Genomic DNA, 19,348 nt, shown 5'->3' with positions numbered 1-19,348 from the left:
TATTTTTCTGACATCAAGTATATAATTGAAGTTAATTTGCGTAACTCATGAAGGCTGTAAAAAGTTTTAAAGTTTAACACTATAATATTAATAAGCAATTTATAAATTTATACTTTACCTTGATAACTTAAAAATATTACTGGGTACATTAAAAATATATCCCTCCACAAACATAAGGATTTAGTTAACCAAAAACCTACCATTTTCCATATGCCTCATCCTCACCATATCATCTGCTAAATCCAAGTTGGCATCCTCATCAGAAGTGAATAGACTCCTTCAATACCTTCCTTGTGCTTTGTGTTGGTAGCCAAAAGCTCTTTTGCCTTGCCTAAATTGTCAAGTCCATCTGCCAGTAGTCTCTCCAACTCATTATGCCATCTGCCAGGCATTGACCTATCACTCCCCTTGGTCTGGATGCCACATTGTATGTGCCTGGCATCTCCAAATATTCCCTACTGTCTCACATTCTTCCAGAATATGGAGAAATGACTCAACCTGACATTTCAAATCTAACTAGAGCTGGAGCAAAAAAGAAAAACTGATATTTTACCCTGTGAATCATTCCAGACTATTCAATGCAATAAGTATGCTCTCAAAATAGCACTGGAGTTTTTCACTGTAGAATAAAATGGTTGGGATTTTTTTTTTCTGGGGAATACTGACTGAAGGGAAGGCAAGTGTTCATTTATATTCAGTGACGTTTCTGAGTAAACATGAGAGAAATTTTGAAAATGATATACATTTAAAAGCTTTAAGTTAAAATTTAGCCTTCTAAATACAGTGTTAACATTATTGGGAGATAGCACACAGAAGAAAAGAAAACACAGGTTTTGCAGTATGTGGACAATGACAGAATTTCAGCCCTGTTTTACTTGTTCTAGAAGACCTTGGACAATGTTTTTAGCCCTTTGGAATTTTAGTTTATTCATCTTCAAAATGGGGGTAAAACCCTAGGAATTTACTAAAGTTGTGTACCCTGATGCATTATGTTCATTTTAATACACTTAAAAAATCACTCAGTTACTACTTGGTTGGTTTATAGGAAGACTCAACACTGAAAGAGTTATTGCCCTTATGTAGGAGTTACTGCCCTTAAAGTAACTCATGGAGTGTTGTTTGGAAGCTGAGAAAAAGAGTCCCTATAGTAAAAATATGCTCCCCTTTATTTTTTGTATTGAGTTCTGACATTTCAAAGGTTAGGCACTAGTATATGATGATAACTCGCCAACACTATAAAACTCTCCACATATTGACAGAAGCCTGTTTTTGTGGACATTGTTATCTCTAGGTCAATTTAAAATTTGCACTATTTCGTTTCTAATGGGTGGAGGATAAAAGAACCACTAAATTGACAGCTGTATCAAAGAGAACAGAAAGTATTCATATCAACACAGACACATATACACACTTCTAATGGAAAAACATTCCAGAGTATTGTTTTGAAATACTCATTTATTAAAAAATTGCATTCATTCTTTAAATATCATGGAAAGCAATTCAATCAAGCTGTTATGAGCAAACTGTCATCCTGTTATACCAACATTCACTGAATAAAAATGATAAGATAAGCATAAACCACTTATTAACACAAAACAGCATTGGGATGAAAAAGAAGTATAAAATTTTGCTTTTATATTGCATCAGAGGACAATAATCCTGATGTGTAGAATGGCAATTATGGTGTTTTTATAAAATCATTAGGTGAATGATGACATATTTTAATAAATAGCATATAAAACTCTCCAGCACAAGTAAAATGAATAAACATGTCTAAGACCTACACCATGACATATGTATGTATATATAGATACACATGGACAGAATACAATACTATTTTAAGAATTTTAATTTTTTTTATTTTTTGAAAGAAGAAAATCTTCAATGTAATATATTCAAATTACAAAAGTAGTTTTAAACTTAAAATGACCACCAACAACTAATACCTCTCACCGACTTAGGTCCCATCTACTGCAGCCAGAACTCTCAAAGACAGTATCAGGGGTGTCAAACTCATTTTCCCCGGGGGCCACATCAGCCTCAGGGTTGCCTTCAAAGGGCCGAATGTAATTTCAACTCCTTAACAGTTAAGGAGTAGTTACACTTACACAGCCCTAAAAATTATTTCAGCCCTTTGAAAACAACCATGAGGCTGATGTGGCTCCCGGGGAAAATGAATTGGACATCCCTGCAGCACATTGAAGATAATTCGTAGATAAATAGACAACATTAGCTAACAAAAAATAGCAAAAATTTAAGGGCAGTATTTTGTCAAGGCCTAGCCTGCCTGCTATAATATGTAGTTAACCCCTGTTCTGTACCTCCTTGCATAATACCTGGAAGTTTTGCTGTATCTCTTGAAAATATTAAAGACCATTATTAACTAGTTAAATCATATTGCTTGCTTAAAATGTCCTACTTCAGACCTATTGCACTAAAAGGGTGAAAATATTTTAAAAATGAAACTTTTTTGAGTGAAGAAAGAGTATTGATTAGAACTTTCTTTAACAAGGCTTTTGTGTTTTTTAATTACTTTGTAATGCAGAAAGGCATATACATGAGCATGAATATTATTATATTTACCTACAACATTTAATCTCCCCAGAATGCCCTATTTCTAATTTCCAGTTACTTTTTAACCAATCTATATTTTTTCATTTAACAAAAGTATTTAGCACTGACTAAATGCTGGGCAGTAGAGAGAACAGAATGCCCATGGTTCCTGTCTTCATGGAGCTTGTGGAATTACTGTGTGCTCATTAAAATTCAAAGAGAAGACAAAATTGTGGTTTAGTGTAACTTTCAGGAAAATTTACACTAGGGTTTTCTGGATAATTAACCCTAGAGTACAGGGCTAACTGGTTTGTAATTGGCTCTGTGTTTAACAACATTCTCTAAGCCTTCATTGAGTTAATCATGCTTGACTATTTTTATCCAGCCTCTTTTCATAAACAGAGCCAATATGAATATACAGATGTGACTTTATAAATAAAGCCCTATGGGTTTATATTTGTCATCTGTCACTCTCAATGATGACAAGGAACCATATAAAATATATTTGAGTAGGTAGCTATCTTTGTACTTATCACTCAATATAAATGCAGGTGTCACCCCCATTTTAATGTTGTGTTCCCTAGGATCTCAAGGGTGGGAGGTGCTTTGAAGTGTTCTGATTCCCTAACACAGAGATGTGTTCATTTTCCATAAAATGTCAAAGGCCTTTTTAATCTACTTTTACAGTATCTTACTACTTCATACTTCATAGTGTACATATATTCTGAAACTTCAGGTTAATTACTGGTTTACTGAAAATGCATTTACTGTTAGCATTTTGTATTTCAAGATAAGGAAATATACTAAGAAGCATAGAGAATGCTGCATTTAAATTTAACCCTATTAACAATCTTTTAGACAGGGTCAATTTGTAATCTTTCACAGATACTCAAGATTGAGATCATGTTTTAGATAAGTATAAATAATCACAGAGTTAGTCTATAAAAGGTTGTCTTCAACTACATAGCATAGATTCTTTATTCAGTGAATGGTTGTTCAATTTTTCCTTATAAATTATGTAGTATAATATATAGATTTATGAGAATAGGTTGAAGTCTTTTATTTATAATTTAAGCATCCTTAATTTTTAATGTAAACATAATTGTGAAACTGATTAAATATTTATTTAATTAAATTATAATACAATTACTTCACAATTACCTTTAAAGGTAGATAAAAAAGATACAGAAAATATGACCAGTAATTTTATAGTATGTCTAGACATGAGGTGATGTAAAAGCTATTATCATGATATAATATTGATTTAAAAAGCAATATAAAACAGTATGTAAAGTCTATGATTAATTCATAACTATATTTATTCATATAGAAATATATTTCATTGTAAATAAACTGAAATATTAACTATGTTTATCTTTGAGTTGTAGGAATATGAATGCTTTTTGTTTTCTTCCTTATACATTTCTGTGTTTTCCAAATATTATAATGTGGTCATGTATTACTTTATAACTCTAAAACATTTCTAGCCCTGGCCGGTGTAGCTTGGTTGGTTGGAGTGTTGTCCCATGCACCAAAAGGTCACAGGTTCAATTCCTTGTCAGGGCACATACATAGCCTTTGGGTTTGATCCCCAGTTGGGGTGTATATGGGAGGCAACTGATCAATGTTTCTCTCCCTATATAAAATTAATAAATGTATCCTCAGGCAAGAATTAAAAAACATCAAACATGATTTGTAGAAAGGTGATAGATGATAAAATTTCATGTAGATTTAATGATTCCTCTTAAAAGTGATTATAAAGTCTTGGTGCTTTGGGTGGTAAGCTGTAGTTATCTAAAAAAATCCATTTATGTTGACCAACTTAACTGTCCACAAAACCAAAATGAAAGAGACACTGGTATATTCAGCATTAAAGTCCAGATTGTCATATCTATAATGCTTCTAGTCAAGTAACAAGATTGTGTTTATGGGACACTCTATAAACAAAACATTCCATTAAATGTTCCTGTCCAAATATAATAGGCTCCCAGACGAGACAAAACCTGCAAAAAGCACTCTGTAAATTAGAGAGTGTTACACAATTGTTAGTTGTTATTAATTATTTTGACATGTCAGTGTTCATTAAATGTCAGCCAAAATTTATTTGCACAAAGACACACTTGTAGAAGAGCATTCTCTTGTGGAGTAGCTTTGTACAGCCTTTTTAATGTGTTACTACACTCTACATCCATGTGGTTAGAAGTTTGTCATCCCAATTTTAAGAACTTTTTCAAAAAGCGTAGAAATTGATTGAATGATGGAGGGAACAGACAAGAAAGAGATCTCACTTCAAATAAGTCAGAGCTTATTACTTTGTCAGCACTATGGCATTTGCTACTTTGTTTTAAAATACTGAAGTACAGCATTAGCCTTAGGACATGAATACTTGCAAAAGAATCTTTCAAACTATATAATATGGTATGTATGCATACACAACAATAGTCCTCCATGATGCTATGGGCTTCAAAACCAGGACAATCAAGTTAGGAAACAAGATTAACAATCAACTATCCTCCTATTAAGTGATCCTTAGATAAGTATTCTACTGCCTAACAAGCCAATAATAACTTTTAAAAGAGTTGTAAACATTTGTGTTGAGGCATCAAGAGCCCCATCCTAATAGTGATAATGCAGCACAACTTTGATATAAGTAAAAAGATAAAAATTAATAATTAGAAAAATAAAGTTTATTCCAGCATATGTTAGAGGAATGAAAAGAATACAAATTTATGTATAAATATAAATTTATATGTATATTCTCCCAACTCCACAGGTAAACACTACTTCCATGTTGTAGAAGTCGCTTTTACTAGACAACTGCCTCTTTGTTGCTTGCAGTTCTGCATCATCTATGGAACTATAATTTATATCTAGTAAAATGCATACTTCCTGAAGAAATTTTACCTATCTATACATATTTTTGTAACAGTCATCTAGATCAACATTACATTTTCACCACCCCAAAGTTGCTGCTTTTCCAACAACACCTTTCCCAGTAAATACTCCTTCAATATTAACAACTCTTCTGATCTCTCCTACCATAACTAGCCTTGTTTGATCCAGAGCCTCATATAATGTGAATTGTACAACATACATTCTTTTGTGCCTGGCTGCATTTTTGGTTTGACACACTGTATTTTTTTTTTTGATTTGTCCATGATATTCCATATGTTGGTAGTTTGCACTTTTTACTGCTGGATAGTATTCCATTTTGTGAATATTCCACAATTTGTTTATCTATTCCAGCTTGATGGATGTTTGGTTCATTTTTTGTGTTTCTTGTTTGGCCTATTATCAAGAAGGTTGCTAAGAGCATACCTGTACAAATCTGTTTTTGGACACATGTACTCATTTTCATTTTTCTTTAGTATATACCTGGTAATAAATTTCTGGGTCATGAAGTAGACATATTTTTAATTTATGAGATTGTCAAATAACCTTCCAAAGTGACTGTATAACTATTTTACATGCCCAATTGCGATAAATTAGAGTTCTTCCTATATTTTTAATTGGCTTAGTAAAGATTTTAGCTAAAATTATTAATGGAAGCATTGCTTAAATATCCAATGTTTAATTCTTTTTTTTTTTTACTTTTTTTAAGATTTTATTTATTTATTTTTAGAGAGGGAAGGGAGGGAGGGGGAGAGAGAGAGAGAGAGAAACATCAATGTGCGGTTGCTGGGGGTTATGGCCTGCAACCCAGGAATGTACCATGGCTGGGAATCAAACCTGGGACACTTTGGTTCCCAGCCCGCGCTCAATCCACTGAGCTACGCCAGCCAGGTAATTCTTTATTCACATATTTGCCTACCAGATATCCTATAATGAATAAGTAAGAATAAGTAAATTAATTTATAAGACTGTAAGCATCTTTGTAGTTGACACTTTTTTACAAGTACCCACTTTTCTGAACTCCTATATCATTTTCTCTGTACCTTCCTGAAGGTACTTAACACTTTCAACTCTATGCAGAGTTTATGAAATCCAGACTAACTTTCTGAATATATCTGCCTACTTCCATCAAAGTGGATGGGGCCACATGGGAAAAATGATCTCTCAGCAAATCCTTAGGAATGCAGAACTGGTTTCAGAAGGATAGAGGAAATGGGATAATGTAAATAACTGCAAGAGTGCCTGCTAGCAGGATATAGCCCATAGAGTACACAGGCAGTGGAGCAAATCTGCAAAGGGCAATGAGATTATGGCAGCTGTTGCCCAGAAACGAGAGATCTTTTGTCAGCAGCAGTATTAATATCATAAGATGGGCTATAATAATGCTGTTAAACCTTCAGTTACTGAATGTTTCCAATATGCTTATCTAGTTTAATCTTCAAATTAATGTTATGAAGCAGCTACTGCTATTATCCCATTTTAGATGTGGAGAAATGGAGGCTCATAAATGTGAGATAAATTACCCAAGGTCAAACCACTAGTAAGTGTTGGAGCTAGGACTGGAATGCGGGCTATGTCTCCAGAGCCAGTGTTCTCTGCTTGATATAATATTGTCTCATGGAGATGGCTGTGCTGGATTAATGTGCTTTAGAATTCCAATTTAGAGAGACATACAAACTAGAGTGAAATCAGGTCATAATGAGTTACCTAGAGAGAGACAACTGTGAAAATGACAATAATGTGTAAAATGAATGTATAAATAAGTGCTGATTATGTAGAGCAAGCTGTATAAATTGATGGTAGAGGAATCCAGTATATATGATTTGTGCTAATTAAGGAAGAATCCCTGCACTAGAATATTTTTAAAATCAAGTCTCTAATAGAAATCAAATACAGATGTAACCAGGGAGAATGGTCACTGAGCAATTAAGTGTTAACCTATGGAGGCAGATATACAGAAGTTAAGAAAGTTTTGTTAAGAATGAGAAGTTAGTTTTCCTGGCTGGAGAGAGAAAATCATGTTAGAGAATATCTAAAAATAAAGTTGGTGAATTGGAGCATAATGAGATAGGAAAGTGAGAGCTGATACAGACCATAGACACTTGATAATAGAAATCTTACAAAAAGTAGTGGTAAGAAACTGCAGGCTTTTGAATAGGGAAATGGCATAGTCAAAATGGTTTTAAAGTAAGATGATTATTGTTTTACTGAACAGCAGAGTTTTAGAAAAGGCAGAGGACAAGTCAACCAGCTACTCTTATTATGGATAAAATTAAGTCTAAGGTTTTAATGTGCTTTAAATTCATCTATCAATATATTTCCTATTGCAATATATCTTGATCACAAAATGATTTAATAAATCCCAAAGGTTTTAAATGGCTACTTTTTATGACAAATAGGTAAAAGTCTAAGCATGTGAAAAGATAATATTTTCTTTATTATCATTTTATAGTTTTATAATTCAGAAAGATAAATTTAACTATCATTTAAAATTTCCCTTTAAGAGATTTTAAATATTTTTGAATATTTTGGAAGTTAATTTATATTATAGAATGACATTTCCTTTTATAAAATGTAAAGGTGGCTTCTAAGGAGGAGGGCAGATTAAAAGATCAGATGAATAATGTAATGCTAAATAAAATATAATTAAAATAAATTATATTATATGGTATTTGTCTTTCACTACCTGGCTTATTTCACTGAGCATAATGTTCTCCAGTTCCATCTGTTGTCGCAAAGGGTAGGAGCTCCTTTTTCATTGCTGCTGCATAGCATTCCATTGTGTAAATGTACCACAGTATCTTGATCCACTCATTTACTGATGGGTGCTTAGGTTGCTTCCAGCATTTGGCTATTGTAAATTGTGCTGTTATGAACATTGGGGTGCATAAGTTCTTTTGAACTGGTGTTTCAGGATTTTTAGGATATAATCCTAGCAGTTGTATTCCTGCATCAACAGGCAGTTCCATTTTTAGTTTAGTTGTTTTTTTTTTTTTTTTTGCAATTCCATACTGTTTTCCACAGTGGCTGCACCAGTCTGCATTCCCACCAGCAGTGCACTAGGGTTCCCTTTTCTCCACAACGTAGTGAGCCCTTCTTATCTATTGATTTGTTTAAGATGGCCATTCTGACCAGTGTGAAGTTGTGTCTATTATAGGTGGAACCTAACCAACAAAACAAACAAGCAAGGAAAATATAACCAGAGACATTGAAATTAAGAACAAACTGACAGTAACCAGATGGGAGGTAGGAAGGGGTGATGGGGGATAATAGGGGAAGGGTCATCAGGGGACATGTATAAAGGACACATGGACAAAGCAAAAGGGGTGTGAGATTGAGGGTGGGAGGTGAGGATGGCTGGAGTGAGGAGAGTGATAGGGGGCAAATGGAGACAACTGCACTTGAACACCAATAAATAAATAAATAAATAAATAAATAAATAAATAAATAAATAAATATTGGTAGCCTGGAAATACAATAAAGTTTTTCTAAAGAAAACTGGTTACAGTTATGATATTGTTTGGATTAATTACTTAATTAAACAGAATCCACTTTTATTTCAATAGCAAGATAATTAGGGTAGCTAATGTAATAGCAAATAAAAGTTTTCATTTGGAAACTGGTCACCTATTGAAAAATACTCATCTAAAGTCATGGATAACTTCACCAGTGAAAAAAATGGAGAGTAAAAATCACAGTGCAGTGCCAATTACATTTAGTTCTACAGATATCTTTTTTATTCCTCTAAATGTTTTATTACAAATGGAAAGTTTTTTCATCAACTGCTGATTTCATTTCTGCTTAGAAAGCATTCAGTTACCACACTAAAGGAAAAATAAGAGGCAGCCCAGATGGTTCTATAGATATCTTAACTCTTCTATTTATAAACCTAAAGAGGAATGGAGTAGTGTGGCAGCTTGATTAGAAAGGCAATAAGAGCCAGGTAATGCTACACAAAAAAATATACAGGGGTGGGCAAAAGTAGGTTTACAGTCATAAGCATGTGAAACAGAGTTTATTCTTGTATTATTATTTATTGATTATTGTATTATTTTTCATAGGAACAACCATATACCCACTTTTGCCCACACCTGTATATTATACCATTTATTGTGTAGGTGACATGTAGAAAATAGAAATTGGTACAAAAGTACTACTCTTGTTCTCTCAATTTTACCTTATATTTTCTTTTAATATAGTTGTTTTTATCAAAAGTGCTCATCAGTTAAAATTTGCAGAACTTTGTTTTCAAGAATTTAATACCAAGGAAACTTGTGCTTCTCTGGCCAAACTTTCTTTGACTTTTCCCCTTGTTCTTTATATTAAATGAAGCTCTGATATTTTCATTTATTTATTCAGCATACATCTATTGAGTAGTTACAATTTGCAAGCATTATGCTAAGTGTTGTGATTATAAATACGAATAAGACCCAAGGCTATTTTACAACATTATTTTCTTTTTTCTCTCTTCTTTGGCAATACAGCTCTGAACTTTCTTCCAAATTCTAGTCTGGTATTTCCAATTTCCTTACTGATATCTTTCTGGATGTCATGATACCACAAGACATACACATCCAAAACCAAATTTTTCATCTATTCCATCATAATTTTTACTTCATACTAGACATTTAATTAATTTATATTTTTTCCTAAACCTTCTCACCTGTTTTATGTATTCAATTAGGTCCTCTCTGAAAATGTTGGGTTGGTCAAAAAGTTCTTTTAATTTTTTCCATACTATGGCTCTAGTAGTGCTTAGCTGTCTTTAACTTCATTTGAAACAATTTTGTTAGATTGTGTTGTGACAACTGTCATATCGGCATGAATTTAAAAAATCCAGCCCTGGCTGGCGTAGCTCAGTAGATTGAGCGTGGGCTGCAAACCAAAGTGTCGCAAGTTCAATTCCCAGCCAGGGTACATGCCTGGGTTGCAGGCTATAACCCCCAGGAACCGCACATTGATGTTTCTCTCTCTCTCTCTATCTCCTTCCCTTCCCTCTCTAAAAATAAATAAATGAAATCTTTAAAAAAAACTGTAAATTTTTGTGCAGCCATTTTAATATTGAAGATGGAAAAAATATGCATTTTTGCATATTATTCTTTATTATTTAAAGAAAGTGAAATGCAAAAAAAGATTTATGCAGTGTGCAGAGAAGGTGCTGTGACTGACTGAACATGTCAAAAGTGGTTTGAGAAGTTTCATGGTACTACTGACTTTTTAGCCAAATAATTCTTTGCTGTGTGGCTGTCTTATGCATTGGAAGATGTTTTGCAGCTCTGGCCTCTACCCACTAGAAGCCAATACCAGGAGATAGCTGATATACTCAAAATATTCACATAAATAGTTATTGGTGGAAATGAAAAATTTATCTTTTATTTTTCAGAAAAAAACTAAAGAATTTTTGGCCTTCCCAATATAACCCATACTTCAAGCACATTCAAAATCATTGATGGTGAAAAACAGATGCCCAGCCCAGTAAGAGAGAGCTGAGAGCCCAGAAATAAACCCACACGTATACAGGCAACTATTTTTTTAGAACAAGTCAAGAACAAAGAATGGAGAAAGAAAAGTCCTTTTAATGAATGCTGCTGGAAAAACTGGTCAGTCATATGCAAAAGAATGAAATTAGTCTACTTACTTACACCATACAAATATTAATGCAAGTGGTCTAAAGATTTGCATGTAAGATCTGAAACAATAAAATACATAGAAGAAAACATAGGCACTAAACTTATGGACATCTAGCCTGAGGTATTTTTGTGGCTTCGACTCCAAAGGCAAAGGAAACAAAATAAAATATATATGAATTAAACTACATCAAACTAAAAAGATTCTGCACAGCAAAGAAGCCATCAACAAAACAAAAAGCAACCAATCAAATAGGAGGAGATACTTGCAAATATACTTCAACAAAAAGCTAATATGATATATACATTCATATATATATCATATATTTTCATATTATATATATGAGTATATGTATCATATATATGTATATATAATCTCATACAACTCAACAACCAAAAAACAAATAATCTAGTTAAAAATGGGCAGAGGAATTATGGAAAATAGTATGGAAGGTCTTCAAAAAATTAAAAATGGAACTGCCATATGACCTAGCAATTCCCCTAGTAGGTATATATCCAAAGAAACCCAAAATACTAATTAGAAAAAAATATATGTACCCCTATGTTCATTGTGGTATTATTTACAATAGCCAAGAAATGGAAGCAGCTGAAGTGCCCATCAATATACAAGTGGATAAAAAAGTGACAGTACATATACAAAATGGAATGTTACTAGGACATAAAAAATGAAATCTTACCATTTGTAACAGAATGGATGGACCTAGAGGTTATTAGGCTCAGTGAAATAAGTCATTCAGTAAAACATAAATACTGCATGATATCACTTATATATGAAATCTAAAAAATAAAATGGATGAATAAACATAATTGAAACAGATCCATAGACACAGAGAGCAGACTGGTGGTTGCCAGAGAGGGTAGGCTTTGGGGAATGGGTGAGAGAGTTGAAGGGATTAAGAAGTAAAACTTGGTAATTACAGAATAATCATGGGAGTGTAAAATACAGCATAGGGAGTAGAGTCAATAATATTGAGAATACTATGTATGGTGGTGAGTGGGTGCTAGAAATATCAGAGTAAACACTTTGTAAAGTATATGATTGTCTAATCACTATGCTGTACACCTGAAACTAATGCAAAATAACATTGAAAATAAAATAAAATGACAAGGAAAAATGGTCAGATGACCCCAACAGACTCTTTTCTCAAGAAAACATATATATAAATGGCCAACATACATATTAAAAATGTTCAACCTCACTAGCTATTAGGGAGATGCAAATCAAAACTACAATGAGATACCACCTCATACCTGTTAGAATGGCTATTAACAAAAAAACAAAAAATGACAATTGTTGGAGAGGATACAGAAAAAAAGGGAACCCCCACATTCTACTGGTGGGAATATCAATTGGTACCACCACTATGGAAAACAGTATAAAGCTTTCTCAAAAAATTAAGAATAAGGCTACCATATGACCCAGAAATCCCTGTTCTGGGTATTGACCCAAAATATTTGAAAACACTGACTTGTAAAAATATATGTACCCCTATAGTCATTATAGCATTATTTATCATGTTCAAGACATGAAAAAAACCTGTGTCCCTCAGGGGATGACTGGTTAAGAAGATGTGGCCCATATATACAATAGAGTAACTGCCAAGATGAAATCTTGCTATTTGCAACAACATCAATGGATCTTGAGAGTATCATGCTAAGTGAAATAAGCCAGACAGTAAAGGAAAAAAATGCATGATTTCACTCATATGTAGGATATAAAATAAAAAGCGACAAACAAAAATAATTTCATAGATACAGGCAACAGAATGGTGGTTACCAGAGGGGAAAGGGTGTGGGAAGGGCTAAGTGGATAAAGGAAGTCAAATATATAGTAGTGGAAGGTAACTGGAGTTTAGGTGGTAAGCACACAGAGTTTATACATGTCTAATTACAATGTTGTGAACCTGGAATTTATATAATGTTATGTTATTGACTAGTGTTACCCAATAAATTCAATTTTTATAAAATCATTGATGGGGACTTCTACTTCTGTCCATGATTTCCCTTGTAAGTTAATGATGTAAAAACTAGACAAAATATATGAAACATGTTTTTCTATATTGGAATGTCAAAAAAACACAGAATGGGAACTCCTGCTTCAAGCAAAATGGAAAAACAGGGAACAAATTTACCTTCTCTCTTGAAACAACTAAAATTCTGGTCAAAATATAGGAAACATTTCTTAGATATCAGACATTAGCCAATACAGGACAATGATTCCTGAGAGGTGGGAAATAAATGAGGTGAGCCCTACAACTGCACCCAGCCTGCCTCCTGGAGAGAGGTTCCATGATGCAATGCAGTGGGCAAAAGCTGGAAGGAGCCCGACAAACTCTTTGCACTAAAGAAATGAGTCAAGAGACCAAGGAGGTGAAAAAGGCTAAAGTTCACAGGATAGAGTCATGGAGAGGTGAGTGTTGCTTTGAGAGATCCACAGATCTGCAGAGGGTTCCTGTTGAGTCTTGAGTCATGTATTGATCAGTGGCTGCATGTGAAAAATGAATACAGACTTCTTGTCGGAAATAATGCAAGCCAGAAAGACAATAAAATGATGTCTAAACTGTTGGAAGGATAAACTGTCAACTTAGATATCTACATACAGGGAAATGTTCTTCAAAAACAGGAGTAAAATAAATACTTTTTCAGAAGGACAAAACTAGAGAGAATTCTAATGGACCTACATAATAAGAAATGCTAAATAAAGTTATTTAGAGTAAAGAAAATGATACTAAATGAAATTTTGATTCCAGACAAATAATAATGATATGAATGTTAAATCTCTGGGAAAATATAAAGAATATTTTATTTTTACAAAATTTTAAACACAGTGGCAATTTAAAGCAAAAATAATAGCACTGTATTGCATATAAAATATGTAGCAGTGCCTTTTAAAATATTAATAACACAAAAGATGTATAAATAGAAATATACTATTATAAAGTTCTGTTATTCTTAAATTATATGTGAATTCTTAAATTAATATGGTAATATTAATTGAAGAAAATTATGATGAGTCAGAGATGCATATCACAACCCCAAAACAAACACTTAAATGAAACAAAGTGACATGGCTATTAAACAAAGTGTGGATATAAAATGGAATATTCAAAAATGACAATTTCCCTAAATTAATGAAGGAAATGATAGAAATTAATGAACAAATAAAATATGGGACAAATAGAAAAACATAGGAAATAATAGATTTAAAGCTAAAAAAGTAAAAAATGTATTAAACATAAAATTTCTAAACACAAGTTAACAAGCAGAAAATATAAAATGTTAAAAAGTAAAACCTAACTTTATGCTGTATAGACAAAACTTTTATTTATTTATTTATTTATTTATTTATTTATTTATTTTACAAGATTGTGCAACTATCATTTCTTTTACTAATTAGAGAAAACTTTAAATATAAAGATTGAAGATTGGCTATAAGTGAAAATGATAGAATAAGATATACCATGGAAACCTTAATTATATTACATTTCGATTGGCTGTATTAATGTCAGACAGAGTAAACTTCAGAACAAATGAATATCACCAGAGTGTATAAGGGACATTTTATGGGTACAGAGGTTTTGTTCATTAAGACCTAATAGTCCTAAGTGTGATGTATTTAATACCATATATTCACAATACATAACACAGAAAATGACAGAAAGGAAAGGAAAAATAAACAAATCCTCACTTACAGCTATATACTTCCATACTGCTTTCCAGGTAATGAGAAAAACAGAAATCATTGAGGATATAGGTTACATAAGAACACTAAAAATAAACAACTTGCCCTTTTCATATATCTTGCTGGGAGAAGTGTCTATTCAGGTCCTCTACCCATTTTTAATTGGATTGCTTGTTTTGTTGTTGCTGTTCTGTCTTATGAGTTCTTTATATTCATAAAAAAAACTTGACCTAATTGACATTCATGTAACTCTAACAAAGCAGAATATTCATTTTTTTCATGTATACATGGGCATTCTCCAAGATAACCCATGTTCAGGGCCACATGGCAAGTCTCAATAAAGTTGAACAGATTGAAACTATGCTGTGTCTTTCCTATGAACCTGAATAAAATAAATTAAAAACCAACAGGTAAAGGATATCTGAAATATATTCAATATTTGGCAATTAATTAACACCCTTAGCTCAAATAAGAAATCACAGGGAGCCCTGGCTGGTGTGGCTCATGGACTGAATACCGACCTGCTAACCAAAGGGTCACTGGTTTGATTCTCAGTCAGGGCACATACCTAGTTACAGGCCCAGTCCCCAGCTGGTGGAGTGTGAGAGGAAACCACACATTGATGTTTCTCTCCCTCTCTTTCTCTCTTCCTTCCCCTCTCTAAAAATAAATAAAATCTTTTTAAAAAGAAATCACAAGGAAATTAGAAAATATTTTGAAGTGAATAATAATGAAAAAAGATATCAAACAAGTGAGATGCAACTCATGTAGTTTTCAGAGGAAATTATATAGCATAAATGCTCATATTAAAAAAGAATGGGGCCATGGCTGGTGTGGCTCAGTGTATTGAGTGCAAACCAAAGAGATGGTTTGATTCCCAGTCAGGGAACATGCCTGGGTTGTGGACCAGGTCCCTCATACAGGGTGTGTAAGAGGCAACCACACACTGATGTTTCTCTCCCTCTCTTTCTCCCTCCCTTCCCTTATCTCTAAAGATAAATAAATAAAATAAAATAAAAACAGAAGAATGTCTGAGATGATTGATTTAAGATGCCTCCTTATGCATGTGTAAAATAAACAAAGCAAAATAAACCTAAAATAAAAGGAAAGAATCAAGATAAGAAAACTATGCTTAGAACATAAATAAACAATAGAGGAAACAAAAAGGTTGTTTTACAAAAGGAAAAACAATCAAAGGTCAATTAAATTGGTAAGCTTCTAGTCAGTGGTGTCAAACTCATTTCACTGGGGGCCATATCACCTTTGCAGCTGCCTTCAAAGAACCAAATGTAATTTTAGGACTGTATAAATGTAACTACTCCTTAACTGTTAAGGAGATGAAATTACATTTGGTCCTTTGAACGCAACTGCAAAGTTGATATGGCCCCCAGTGAAAATGAGTTTGACACTCCTGCTCTAGATCAAGAGAATTTAGAAATAGGGAACAATGATGAATATCAGGTATGGAAAAGAGAAAATTACTAGATATCCAACAGATATTAAAAGAAGAAGAGAATATTATGAATAAACATATTTATAACCAATAAATTTGATCTTTGATGAAATAGACAAATTCCTTCAAAGATATAATCTTCTAAAAATGACCAAAGAATACACAGAAAATAGAAATATATCCATTAAATAAATTAAATCTGTAATAAAATACATTCTCACAAAGAAAACCTTAGGCCAAAATCATGGTTTTAATAGTGAATTCCATCAACTCTTAAGGAAGAAATAAAATCAAACCTCTACAAACTCTTTCAGAAATGTAGGAGGAAAGAATGCATCCCAGCTACTTTTATGAGGACAGAGTTAAAGTTACCAAAAGTTTAAAAAACCATAAACCCATGAGAAAAAAGGTATAGACAAATATTAGTCATGAATATAAGCAGAAAAATTCTTGAGAAAATACTAGCAAATCAAATATAGCATTGTATAAAATGTATAATATATTGTGACTAAGTGTACATGTGAAGAATGCATGCCTGGTTTAACATTTGAAAATTAGTCAATGGACTTCATGTGAGTAACAGAATGAAAAAAGAATACATGACCATTTCAATAAGTGCAGAAAGAACATGCCAAAATTCAAACCCCACTCAGCCATTTAGCATAGAAACTCTAGCACAATTAGGAATAGCAGGAAACTTCCTGAGCTTTTAAGAACTGACAGCCACAAAAATCCTACATTTAACATATTTAATAGGAGGACTGAATTATTTTCCCTAGAAATTGGAAATCAGCTAAAATGTCAGCTCCTATAAATTGTATTTATCTTAATACTGGGAGATCTACATGTGCATTAAGGCAAGAAAAAGAATTTAAAAGCATTGAAATTGTAATTAATTATACTAAACTATATTTGGTTTTCCATAAAAGCACCAAGGCATAAAGGACACCTGCACAAAGCCAAAGGGGTAGGATTGAGGGTGGGAGGCAGGGATGGCTGCGGTGGGGGGACAATGCAGACAACTGTACTTGAACAACAATAAAAAAAAGAAAGTGTGGTAAGCAGGGTTTTGGCCCTTGTAATCTTTGTCCCTTCATGTTATGCCTAGGTATGTTATGACTGTCTATGTTATATTTCATGGAAAAAAGACTTTGCAGATGAAATTAAAGTTATAGACCATGAATAGGGAGATTGTCCTGGATAATCCACATGGACCCAAGGTAGACATATGGGGTCTTAAAAGCAGAAGAAGGTAGAAATGTCAGTCAGATGTGACAGAAGAGGAGGATGCAGGAAACATTCAAAGTTTCCTTTGAATGGTACTTGATCAACCATAGTTGATATTGGCTATAGCAAAAGGGGGGCACAAGAATGAAGGAGGCCTCTAGAAGTTGGTAACAATGCTCAGCTGATAACTAGCAAAAAAATGGAGACCTCATTCTCATAGCCACAAACAACTGAGTTCTGCCAGTAATCTGAATGAGCAAGGAAATGGATTCTCCCTTAGAGCCTCCAGAAGGAAAGAGTCCTACCCCTTAATTTTATGCCAGTTAGGCCCATGTCATTCTTCTACAGTACAGACAGAAAGATAACAAATTTGTGTTGTTTCAAGTTCCTAAATTGTGTGGGAACTTATTATAGCAGCAACATAAAACTGATACAGGAAACTAGTATTTTCAACAAATGGCACTGGAGCAATTGAATGAATATCCTTATGTAAAAATATAGACCTCAACTTTTATCTCATGCCATGAATGAAAGTTAACACAAAGTTAATCCAAAACCTAAAGGTAAAAGATAAAACTATAATATTTATGTAAAAAAATAATATCCTGTCATAAAATATATTTTTCTAAACTAGAAGTAGCCAAATATTGATTATATAGGACATGAATGGCCAAAATTATAAAAAAATTGATAAATTGAACTTCATTAAAATAAAAATTCTGCTCTTTTAAAGACACTGTTAGTAAAATGAAAAAGCAAAATATATACTGGGAGAAAATATTTGTAGAACATGTATCTAACCAAGGGCTCATATCTAGATCATACAAAGAAGTCCTATAAAACAATCATGAAATAAGAAATCATCTAATATAAATAGCAAAACTATAAATATCTCACAGATGAAGACGTAAAAATTATTAATAAGCACACAAATAGATGCTCAACATTATTAATTCCAATGGAAATACAAATTAAGATCCTAATGAGATCCCCCCATACACCCAGTAAAATAGCTAAAATTAGCAAGACTGGCAATACCAAGAGCTTGCCAAGCTGTGGAGCAAATGGAACTCTCATGTACTACTTGTCTGAATCTAACACAGTACACACTCTGAAAATTATCCTTGCAGTTTCTTATGAATTAAACATACATTTACTATAACCCAGTTTCCACACCCAAGAAATATAAAAATACATGTATGTTTACACAAAGACTTGTACACAAATTTTCATAAAAACTTTATTTATAGTAGACAACATTCAGAAAATATCCAAATGTCCCTCAACAAGTAACTGGATACTCAAATTGTGAGATTACACACACATACACACACACATGCGCGAGCGCACATAATGGAATACTATTTAACAATAAAAAGAATAAATGATGTTGAGAAAATTGGTCAGGTACATGCCAAAAAATGAAACTAGACCACCAGCTTACAATGTATGTAAGAATAAACTCCAAATGGCAAAAGACTTAAATGTTAGTGGTGAAACCATGAAAATTTTAGAAGAAAACATAGGCAGTAAAATCTCAGATATCTCCTGCAGGAACATTTTTACTGATATATTTCCTAGGACAAGAGAAACAAAGGAAAGAATAAACAAATGGGACTTCATCAAACTAAAAGTCTTCTGCACAGCAAAAGAAACCATCAACAAAGTGGAAAGGGAACACACTGTATTGGAGAAAATATCTGCTATCGATACATCTGATAAGAGGTTAATTTCCAAAATATATAAAGAACTTACACAATTCAACCCCAGGAAGACAAACAATCCAATTAAAAATTAGGCAAAAGACCTGAGTAGATACTTCTCCAAAGAGGACATACAGATAGCCAATAGACATATGAAAAAATGCTCAACATCACTAATCATCACAGAGAT

The sequence above is a fragment of the Phyllostomus hastatus genome, unplaced genomic scaffold (genome assembly GCF_019186645.2).
Source record: "Phyllostomus hastatus isolate PE091 unplaced genomic scaffold, TTU_PhHast_1.1 phas_contig_90, whole genome shotgun sequence".
Lineage (NCBI taxonomy): Eukaryota > Metazoa > Chordata > Mammalia > Chiroptera > Phyllostomidae > Phyllostomus > Phyllostomus hastatus.
This window is presented reverse-complemented; position numbering follows the sequence as displayed.